Raw genomic sequence first — 11,334 nt, 5'->3', positions numbered from 1 at the left:
ACAGGTAAAGCAAGTAGAGAACAGCTATTAACAGGGATTTTGTAGCTAACTGACTGGCTGGGTGTCCAGAAAAGGGAGCTACCCTCTCCCCGCCCCTTCATTTATCACACATCTCTAAAGTCTGGCCATTGCTACATAACTAAACACAAATTCAAATATTTATGCTCCACATGTACACAATTGTACAGTGCCCATAGCTTTAAGAATGTGTTAGACTTCTCTGGGACCTTTAACATCCCATCAACAGCAACTATATTTAAAAAGCAAAGTCTATTTAACAAGTTAGGGCCTTTTTAAAGGCTTTGGGTTTGATAAAGACACATTTTATTATTAGCAATATCTGTGCTTGAAACACTCGAGGCAAAAGAGAAAGTTATTGAGTTTCCTGTGCTGCAGAAAGATGATAGGGGAAGGTTAATCTGTATCTAATACCGTCATGCTGCAGTCTTGTGGACAGCCTTCAACCACTCTAAGATCTCTCGATGAGGCTATTGAACTACGATGACACTAGTCTCAGTCAAATTATCCTGCTCATTTTCTTGCTTGAAGAAACTGCAACATTCAGAAGTATTTGTAATGTGGCTGCAAGCAATTAAAAGAGCACTGGCATCAGTGCTACAGTCTAGACCTCTGATTGCAGGATATTACCTTTACCTTCAAGGGTAATGGCCAACCACAACTCCCCAACCCCCCAAATAATATGGAGCAAATGAAAACTGGATTATGGTTACATCAGAAAAACAGCAAGACAGAGAAGACTTCCATCAACAAAGAGTTCCAATTTCTTGCCCAACCTGTCCATAGGCAACGCACTCTCAACATTGCATGAAGTTACACTCTGAGAGTGCTTGTTGAATGTTCCAAGTTTAAATTTCAAATGATGGGTGCTTATCTTGAGGATCAAGGTTACTCATAAAGTGTGATGAACCTTCTCGGTACTAATAAACCAGCGTAGGATATGTCTATTCTCTGGGGCAGGAGCCCTGCCAGCCTCTCCTGGGCACAGGACTAGATTTAATGAGACACAAACTGATTCTGGCTGCTGACCTAGCACCAATAGCAAACAAGGGTAAAACACCCAGGCCGAGTCCCCTGGACTGAGGAAAGTCCTAGCAACCCAAATCCTTCTGTGGGGGCAGCAGGTATTGAATGGTCAACATTCATCAGCAGTTTCCATGTAGTGTTATCTGAGACTCCATGGTATTGCTAAGTACCACTGTGAGAAGAAAGTGCTGTAGTGCTGCTCCTATAAGGACATGTTGATATTTCAAAATCTTATTTGGTCATATGAAATATTAACAGAGCATTTCAGACACTGTTCTTTTTCATTTCGTTTGTGTTCTGGACATTATTTCTCTCTTTCCAAATGTATATTCAGTGCTGTTTTACTGGGGTGACCTTTCCATCCACAGGGCTGACAATATGAAGAAAAAGATGTTTGATGTTAAAATGTTATTTATTGCTTGAAGTTAAGAGGTTTGTTTGATTTTCCAGAGTACACCTTGCATGAGAGTCTGGTTAACGATACATACAAAAGGCACGGGGAAGGGGGCTGGCTCAGAGAGGGTGTCAATCAATCATGTTGAATATGATAATGTAGTAATACTCTTATGCCACTAATCAGATTCAGATTTTCTGTGCTTAATTATTGTTTATTGCAGTTGCTCAACCACCACAAAGTTTTTAATTAGTACTGCTGTATTAAAAATATCCCTATAGGAGTTAAGCTGTTTCACCTAAATGGAAGTTAGTGAAATGTGTTTTAAAGTCAAGTTAGAAATTTCCAACAATAGAGGACTCTAATGTAAGAAGCTATAAAGTGGTCTCCCCATTCTGCCTGTCCTAGTGGGGCTAAATTCTGGAAGGAGAGTCACTGTTGTGAGAACTGGAGTAGACAGGTATGGGAAACAGAAGCACTGGGGAAGTAAATTTAGTAAGATGCTGAGTACAAAACCTAGATTCTCAGCTGTGCCATCCATGGGAGGTGGTTGAGATGGGGGCACAAAACAGCCAGGTGTATCTGCTGATTCTGAAACTTGTTCTATGCCTACACCAACCTTGTCATGGATTAGAGCTGCCTTAGGGCTGCTCTATTTTCCATTGGCTGGCTATGTCCCCCAAGGGGCTGCCCACTATCTAAAGTATGTCAAAATACAGTACTAGCCTGGCCAGGCCTTCCACGCATCCCTGTGTGGCAAACAATGGAAGGGATGATGTAGTAGATAGCAATGCTATCTATATTCTAAATGGAGTCTCTCCCACACCAAGAGAATCCTCAGATGGGGCGTTTTGATCTCTCTGTGCCTCCAGCAAAGTAGAGGGGCCAGAATAAGTTTACAGGGCCAGTTTCTGTAATGTAAGTGAACATGGCTACTACATTTTTTAAGGTGAACGACACATGAGAAAATTGCAGTGTTTTATCAGTATTGATATGCATTTTGTTACATTTGTCATACACATACCTTCTGGATCCATGGATTGCTTCCTAACCATGGTCTATATTGAGCCATCTGCTTTTTAGCATCATCCCTATTGATGTCAACAGAAAGTTCAGTTTAAAAATGGTTGGCATAATATTTACTTATTCAAATTTGTTTAAAGAAATGTAGAAGTACCGATCCTGTACTTTGGGTGCCTCTCTCATACTTTAAAAACCACACACTCCATCCAACACAATACAAAGGACTGCCCATACATATCCACAAACCCCTACCTCCCAATCTTAGTTCCCCTCCTCAAGAGCCTGAGAAAATAGATGGACTGTTCAGAGGGACTGAAAACCTAAATGCAGGCGCTGGCAGACCAAAAGAGGAGTGAGCTATGAAGAGGAGGCAGATTGCCTGCCTCCCTGGTCCCTCCCACACCCAGAGAACAACTTCCCAGCAGCTCCCTCTTGTTTATATTAATGAGATTCTAGCTCAAGCATTTCAGCTGCTCTCAACTGTAGCAGTATGTCAAGGGGAGAAAGGTGCTGTCTCGGATAATCAGTTTCTAAGCCATTTTAAAGAAATATAGGTTAAAACCAACACCTGGAATTGCATCTGGAAGCTCACTGGCATACAGTGTAGATCCCAGAACACTGGTTATTGTGCTCACAAAGAGCAACTCCACAGCATTCTACACTTGTTTCAGATTCTGAATGCACCCAAGTGTAGCCCCACATAATAGCATTCTGATCACGAAGAGGCAAAGGCATGGATAATTGTGCATTTGAGAGGGGAATGGCCCATGAATATAATTTAGTATTTGAGGTTCAAGTGTAGCATGTGAGACACGTGGTCTAATGGTGTGAAGAAAGAAGTAGGGCTCTGGACCAGCTGAGTTCTAATTCTGGCACTGGAATTCACTGACTCTCTCTTTAGCCATGTGTAAACTACAAACTCTGTGGGTGAAATTCTGGCCCTACTGAAGGAATTTTGCTATCAATGGGGCTAAGATTTCACCCTTTGCCTCCATTTCTCACCTGTAAAACAGGAACAAATATTAAAACTACCTTACAAAGTTGTGGATTAATTCATTAATGTTTGAAAAACACTATGAAAATGATAAATGTATATTCTTGTCTGCTCTGTGTATTTAATTATCCATGTACATGTAAAGTGAAAGAGCAAAACAGATCTTTCAGAACACTTATCTCAGCCAAATGTGAATAACTTTTTTAATAATTTTCTGACTTTTTCCAGAGTTAACCTTTTTTCCCCCACAAGTGTGCTAATCTTTAGAGTATCTGAGACAATCCATCAATTATAGTAGTGTACTATAGTACTTTGACCTTTTCAATATTCAGCAGTTGAATGGCTGGTCTTCCCATCTCTCCCTAATTAAAGGCCCACTAGTCACTGCCCAACTTAAAGTATAATTTTAAAAAAAATGGCATTATTTTTCTCTTCACTGATAGAGGTTGAAATGTGAAGGAGAATGCGAATTAGGAAGGAAATGGGACACAAACTGTAACTAAATAGAGAGTCTTTCTACAATCTCCAAACGTAAGTCTTTTTCAGATGTTTAGCTTTCTATTACTAGAGATTTAGCTTCTTATACCGAATCTAGAATTATGATATCTAAGCACCATCTTAGATCCAGAGGTTTCCAACAACAGCTATACTTTCCTACAAGGCAAAGTATGAAGATTTAAGACTCTTATTTTCATATACTTCTATACCTGAACTGAGTTTTGCTATCTCTGATCAGCTATAATAATGCAATATGATAATTATCTCATGGATGTCAGCTAATATACAACCCAGTAGAGGAGACAAACGATATATTATGCGCTTCTCTTCCTCTGTCTGTCAGGGAATGGAAATGCTATGCTCATAGTAGGGGGAAGAAACTGATATCTATCACTCAACAGTAATCCCTCCAATCACTTACGGATGTAGAATGTCTGAGCAGTGAACATTGCATAGAATATACAGATAAAACTCCATAGCAAGGGCATAATTAAATATGTTTGGCAGATTGTTAGGCCAAAAAGAGATTAGCACAGTATAAAAAAGCATGTGCAAACTGCAGAAAGTTATTTAATTTTCCTTTATTTTTAAAACATATGTGGGATAGTTGCTACTTGATAATGGTGTAACTTATGTTCACAGTGAGAGTGAAACATCTACCAACGTGATATATGCCATCATGTGCCAGCAATGCCCCTCTGCCATGTACATTGGCCAAACCGGACAGTCTCTATGCAAAAGAATAAATGGACACAAATCTGACATCAGGAATCATAACATTCAAAAGCCAGTGGGAGAACACTTCAACCTCTCTAACCACTCAGTGACAGACTTGAAGGTGGCAATTTTGCAACAAAAAAACTTCAAAAACAGACTCCAAAGAGAGACTGCTAAACTCAAATTAATATGCAAATTAGATACAATTAACTTAGATTTAAACAGAGACTGGGAATGGTTGGGTCATTACACTAATTGAATCTATTTCCCCATGTTAAGTTCTCCTCACACCTTCTATGGGTCATCTCGATTATCACTTCAAAGGTTTTTTTTTCTCCTGCTGATGATAGCTCATCTCAATTGATTGGACTCTTACAGTTGGTATGTGTACTTCCACCTTTTCATTTTCTCTGTATGTATAAATATCTCCTGTCTGTGTGTTCCATTCTATGCATCTGAAGAAGTGAGCTGTAGCCCACGAAAGCTTATGCTGAACTAAATTTGTTAGTCTCTAAGGTGCTACAAGTATGCCTGTTCTTTTTGCGGATACAGACTAACACGGCTGCTACTCTGAAACCTGTTTTGAACTGTGGTCTAATTGTTCTTCCCTGTTGTTAAATACACATAGCTGAAGGGAAAACAAAAGTTGTTCAGTTGTAAATAATTGCATGTAAAGTACTATTTTGAAACCTTGCTAGCCCTGTTCCCTTTACAAAAGCTGGAAAACCATAACATCTAAATTCAAAACTATTCTACATTTTCAAGCCCAAAGCTCTCTAGTTAATGGAGCTCTGTGCCATATTCTAATAATTCAGCCTGCTCCGTCTTCACTCAGGCTCTGATTTTGTAAGGTATTTTGCCTTCACAGAGTACTTTGTTGCATCAGGGCCTCAGTTTCTGTTACCTGAGCTCAGATAAGGATGACATGCTTGTACTTTACAATGATAGCTTCTTTTTTTGCCTCTCCGCCTACCCACCCCCAACCTCCCCTGCACGCACACAGAAGATAGCAAATCACAAAGAAAAACTGAAAGAAACATTGCTGAAAGCACCACACTGATTTTTCATTAATTTACTTTTAATCCTGGAGGACAGTAGACCAGATCATAGCCTTCCCTAAGAACATGTTGACATGACTTCAAAAGTAGTCAGGAAGCTTTGAACTTTAAAAATAGTTATTTCCTTTTTTGTAAGGAAAACTGAGCTTAGATAAAAAAAATAATTAGGGTCTATAGTACTTTACCTATTACAGTCACATCCCAAAATATGTTAGACTAAAGAACCTCTCAAGGTCCCTTCCAGCCCTACCTTTCTATGGTTCTATACACTCACACATACTGCAAAGTACTTCTTAGGACAGGCCATATGTCCTCTGCCCAGAGTGTGCATGCACATATACACAACCTCTGACTGAGTCCAATTCAACTCTAGTTCCTTTGTATCTGCCTTTTTTTGAGGGGAGGGGAGGGACGGGAGGCAGGATTGGAAGACTGCACAAACTCTTTCCCTAAACACATTTCTAAGGATCAAGCCATCTTGTTTCATGGAATTATACAAGTGGTTTATCTTCTCCCCACAGTCCTAGTCTTTGTTTGCTGCCTTTGGAGCCTCTCTTTGTCTGCAACTGCTGTGAAAGTCAAAGGTGGGGGATTGGGGCACTTGAACTCAAGAGTTGGCAACCATTATTTCCAATTGATGCTCCACGACAAAGCCAAGGGCATGGTTCATGTCTGCACCACCACCTAGCTGCCTCAAGTTGTTTGACCATTGGGATCATCCACAATAGTTTTTTAACTTTTTGTTGTGTGATTTCTTCCTATCAGTTATACCTCTTATTTCATTATGTTTATCAAATGTAGATTTTGCTACTATGGCCAAATTAGGCAGTCTCTGCTTAGAAGCACAGGAATCAGATCAGAAACAGTCACACATAACATAGCCAACTGGACTGGGCTACACTGCCCTTTTATATGGTATCTAGCGCTTCCAGCCCATCCTTGCCTCTAGGAAGTGAGTGGAGGCTTTACCATTGACTTCAGAGGGTGCTGGATCAAGTGCTAGCTCAGCTGGGATGGAACCAACAAACCCCTTCTATCAAGATAAACAAAGGGAATTAATATCAGTTAGGCTGCTAAGACCACTGCTTATCAGGGTGACCAGTATTGTCCTATTGTTTACTTGTCCTCCTCCATTGTTGTGTATCCATCAATTATCTCCGGTCTTAGTCTGTAGGCTCTTTGTGGCATTTTTTGTTTTGTGTTTGTACAGCACCTAGCACAAAGGAGTCTTGATCCATGACAAGGGCTGCAAGGCACTACAGTAATACAAAGGAGGTCAAATTTAGGCTGCTAGGTAAGAGATTAAAGTCCAGGAAATCTGTGGTATCATTCTCTGAAATGCTTCCAGCAGCACATGCAGGGCCAGAAAGACAGGCAGAACTTAGGGTCTCAATGCATGGGTAAGATGATAGTGTAGGGAGAAGGCTTTTAGGTTTATTGGGAACTGCAGAACCTATTGGGAAAGGAGACTATGCAGGAAGGATGGGGCTCTATCTAAACCTAAGCAGCTAACGCCAAAGCTGCACAAACAACACAGAAGCAATTCACAGATACACTCAGTGGCACTGACAACAGTTTTTACTACTGTGAGAAATCCCCACTGACTTCATTGGCTGCTGTAGCTGCAAAGCACCTTTGATAAAATCAGGCCACTTTTTTTGATATAAGTGCTCTAAAAATGGATTTGGAAACCTTTTGAACTGTTGGCTCAATATTTCATTAAGGTTAACTGAAAATACCTTAGAACCTATTTTGCCCTTTGACCTATGCCAGTGTGACTAACAGTCTTAAAAATGCACTAAAGCTGCTGACAAGAGTCCCTGTGACAACTTTTTAATGTAACTTGTTGCCTTTTTCCATTAATTTAAATAAATTAATAATATAAAATTGCTAGAGAAAACCAATGATGAAGTTCAAGTAAACTTCTGTGCTATCACATGGTGGCAAAAGCAGAGCAGAGCCGCTGACCACAACTAATGTACTTGAGAAGAATAAAATTAGAAGCCGAACAAGAAAAGGTTCAGAAGGAAGAAGAATGCAAAGAGATTACAGAGTGTTTAATTAACATTGCCCCAACACATAACGAGGAAGTCCACAGTTAAATCTGCTTCACCATCTCTAACTCATGTTCCTTGTACTTTTTATTTTTCTTTAGTACATCATGACAAGTTTAGAACTAAATATCAAACTTAACCTGCAACTTTCTGGGCTACTACTGGCTCTGCTGAAGTCAGTGGGAGCTTTGCCCTGGATTTCATTTGGGCTAGTATTTCACTCAAAATTTTGGGGGTATTTTTTAGTTTAATCTCATAATCTCAAGGTTCGGTACTGAAGCTGCTGTATACTGAACTTTCATTGCCTTGTTCCATATATGCACTAACTAGAAGATCAAGCCTCTAATGTGAGAGATATTTATTATTTTTTCCCAGAATGGCTCCTTCCTGCATTTAACTAATATGCTTATATTAATACTCCCATGCTATTTAAACATTGCCCCCCCTCCCTAATTTCTATTTGTCTTTGTCTACTCAATGGGTGAAATCCTGGCCCCATTGAACTCAAAGGCAAAATTCCAGTGAAATTCAAAGGTCCTAAAAAAGGAAAAACATTCATGGGCACTTTTCTAAAAAAGTGGTTTGTGGACCTTCTTGTGCCTATTGGTAAATATATACATAGGGAGGTGGATTTAGCGTTTTGCACCAGATTTCTCATTTAGGGCCCTGAACAGAATAGAACCTAGGCCTGAATCAGGAGTTCAGAATCAGGCCATTATATACATCTCTATTTGTTTAAACTGTATCTTGTTTACCTAGGGTTATGAGAGAATTCTTTCAAAGCCACTGAAGTAATACTCAAAGGTAATGTGTTAAAATTTATTCTTCACTGAGATATTCCGTTAGCATAAAGAGAGACAATCTCACACAATCAGTATAATGTACAATATACTTTTCAAGGAACCTCATATCATAAAAGTTCAGTCTTTTCCTCTTTTCTCTTCCCTTAGCACAGGCAGCAACTATCTTATGTTACCTGAACAATATACCCCAACAAAACCTGCTGGAATTCTTCCAAGAAGCAAGGACACATCCAAAGAAAGAATCAAAGAGTATAATTATACTTTCATCTTGTATTTCAATTAATCTGAAAAAAGTCAAACAGAAGCCACTCATCTGATTTTTTTTTAAACTAACATAGGGCCAAATCCCAGTTCCACTGAAGCCAACGGCAAATTTCCTGTTATCTTCAGTGACAGCAGGATTTGGCCTATACTGTTCAGTTTTGCATATAAAACTTATGTTAGTGCACGTATTCAAGGTTTAGGTCTCTGAAAGTGTTCTTACCAAAGTCATTCTAATATACATTTACAAAGAAGCAGAAACCTCACAAGACTGAGTCCTTACAGAGGCTCAAAAGTCCTACTGAGGTTAGCAGGAGTTTTTATGCAAAGGATGCTGGATCAGACTCCCTGAGTAAAAGACTATCCAATATCCTGGACCAGAAAACTTAATTGACACCCCAGATGGCAATTCTATCTGATTTACGGAGAGCTGATGGGTGTTTCTAATCCTGTTGTGGGGAAGGTACCTGTCAAGGTTCCTTCCCCACTCTGAACTCTAGGGTACAGATGTAGGGACCTGCATGAGAACCCCTAAGTTTAATTACCGGCTTAGATCTGGTTTTACTGCCACCACCCAAATCCTTTAAGAGTTATTTGGGAAACTCTGTCTATCTTCCTCCCAGACTATCTCCCTCCCAGTAGCCTTGAGAGACTTCTCCACCAAGTTCCTAGTGAACACAGATCCAAACCCTTGGATCTTAAAACAAGGAGAAATTAACCATTCCTCCTCCTTTCCCCTCACCAATTCCTGGTGAGTGCAGATCCAACCCCCCTGGATCTTAAAACAAGGAAAAATCAATCAGGTTCTTAAAAAGAAGGCTTTTAATTAAAGAAAGAAAGGTAAACAATCATCTTTGTAAAATCAGTATGGAAAATAACTTTACATGGTGTGACGGAGCGATTCTGGCGGGACCCAACTGAGAGTGCCAAATCAGGACCAATTGCTCAAACAGGGCAGTTACAGCCCTAGGCTGGGGTTTTTCCGCCTCTAAGGCAAACCAAACCAGCCAGACAAAAAGGACTTTGGTCTCACCCCACTGGCTAACCACAAGTCACACAAGCAATTTCCTTAGACACTCCAGTCTCCCAGTATCACCACCAGTGCACTCGTCCTGGGGATAAATGGTTATGAAAACCAACACCCCAATAAAAGAAAAAGGTTCCCTCGATCCCAAAGGACCAAGCCCCAGACCCAGGTCAATATACACATCAGATCTTACCCACAAATCACGCTGTTGCCAATCCTTTAGAATCTAAAATCTAAAGGTTTATTTACAAAGGGAAAAAGGTAGAGAAGAGAGGTAGAATTGGTTAAATGCAATCAATTACATACAGTAATGGCAAAGTTCTTAGTTCAGGCTTGCAGCAGTGATGGCATAAACTGCAGGTTTAGATTAAGTCTCTGGAGAGCATCCCCCACTGGGATGGGTCCTTCAGTCCCTTGTGTAAAGCTTCAGTTTGTGGCAAAGTCCCTCCAGAGGTCAGAAGCAGGATTGAAGACAAGATGGAGATGAGGCATTAGGCTTATATAGACTTTTCCAGGTGTAAGAATCCCTTTGTCTTCACTGTGGAAATTTACAGCAAAATGGAGCCTTGAGTCACATGAGCCAGTCCCTGCATACTCTGCTGAGTCACAAGGCGTCTGCCTTCTCTCCATGGGTCAATTGTGTAGCTGATGGCTCTTTAAATGGGCCATCAAGCCAGCTATGCCGGGCTAACATCAGCTTGTCTGGGACACTTCCCAGAGGCAGAGCAGAATACAAACTATAGACATTACAGAGCCAATACTTATAACTTTAACTACAAATGATACAGACATACAGACAGCATAATTATAATCAGCAACCCATAATCTGGTCTTAGACACCGTAGATGACCCCCTTTATCTAAGATTTGGTGCCACTGCAGGACCTTGGTTGCAACCCATGTTCTATATGGTCCCAATTTATATCAATAACGTCACACCCCCAACGCAAAATTGATGCAGGAAGGGATGACAAAACATCACTGACTGCATCCCAAGAGCCCCCTTTCCTTGGGTCTGTCTCACTACAGCTAGTGTTGGGCTAGAGGCCGTACCAGTGTATAACCGAAATGGTTTATCAAAGTCATGTTCAATAACATGAATGAATCTCCTTACAAACTCAAGGTATAACTTGGTTAGCTTTTGCAGCATGGTTCCTGTATGTTTCATGTGATCTTGCCAAGAGCTAAAGAAAACAGCTACTTTATCCATACCAGCTTTGGCCAATGTTTGGAACCCAATTAACATTAAACCAATGTAGATATTGAGGTTGTTCATAGAACAGGAATCTTGGCATTTAGCCATGAAAGCAATATGGTAGTGTGCCTCAGTTTCCCCTCTCATACAGCACATCAGGTCTGGAATGTATTTTCCCCTGTGAAAAGTTCCAACACTGTTTACAGGCATTAACTGTGAAACATCAGTATAGCAAGGCCCTTTAACATAAAGTGTGTTTTCATGTAT

The 11,334-nt window shown here is 40.3% G+C and overlaps 2 long non-coding RNA genes across 2 annotated transcripts; one reads left to right on the top strand and one right to left on the bottom strand.

Annotated features, from left to right (window-relative positions):
• Nucleotides 1-312: 312 nt before the first annotated feature.
• LOC120406996 lies at nucleotides 313-3,083 on the bottom strand. The gene is made up of 3 exons (XR_005599722.1): nucleotides 3,030-3,083; nucleotides 2,463-2,529; nucleotides 313-582 (listed from the first exon to the last, which is right to left on the bottom strand). It is a non-coding gene; the product is annotated as an uncharacterized LOC120406996 (long non-coding RNA).
• Nucleotides 2,242-8,833, top strand: LOC120406998. The gene is made up of 5 exons (XR_005599723.1): nucleotides 2,242-2,356; nucleotides 3,899-3,986; nucleotides 6,939-7,022; nucleotides 8,542-8,586; nucleotides 8,733-8,833. It is a non-coding gene; the product is annotated as an uncharacterized LOC120406998 (long non-coding RNA).
• The last annotated feature ends 2,501 nt before the right edge of the window (nucleotides 8,834-11,334 follow it).

The sequence above is a fragment of the Mauremys reevesii genome, linkage group 5 (genome assembly GCF_016161935.1).
Source record: "Mauremys reevesii isolate NIE-2019 linkage group 5, ASM1616193v1, whole genome shotgun sequence".
NCBI classification, from domain to species: domain Eukaryota; kingdom Metazoa; phylum Chordata; order Testudines; family Geoemydidae; genus Mauremys; species Mauremys reevesii.
The sequence above is the reverse complement of the archived record's forward strand: the minus strand, read 5'-3'. Positions and strand labels throughout refer to the sequence as shown.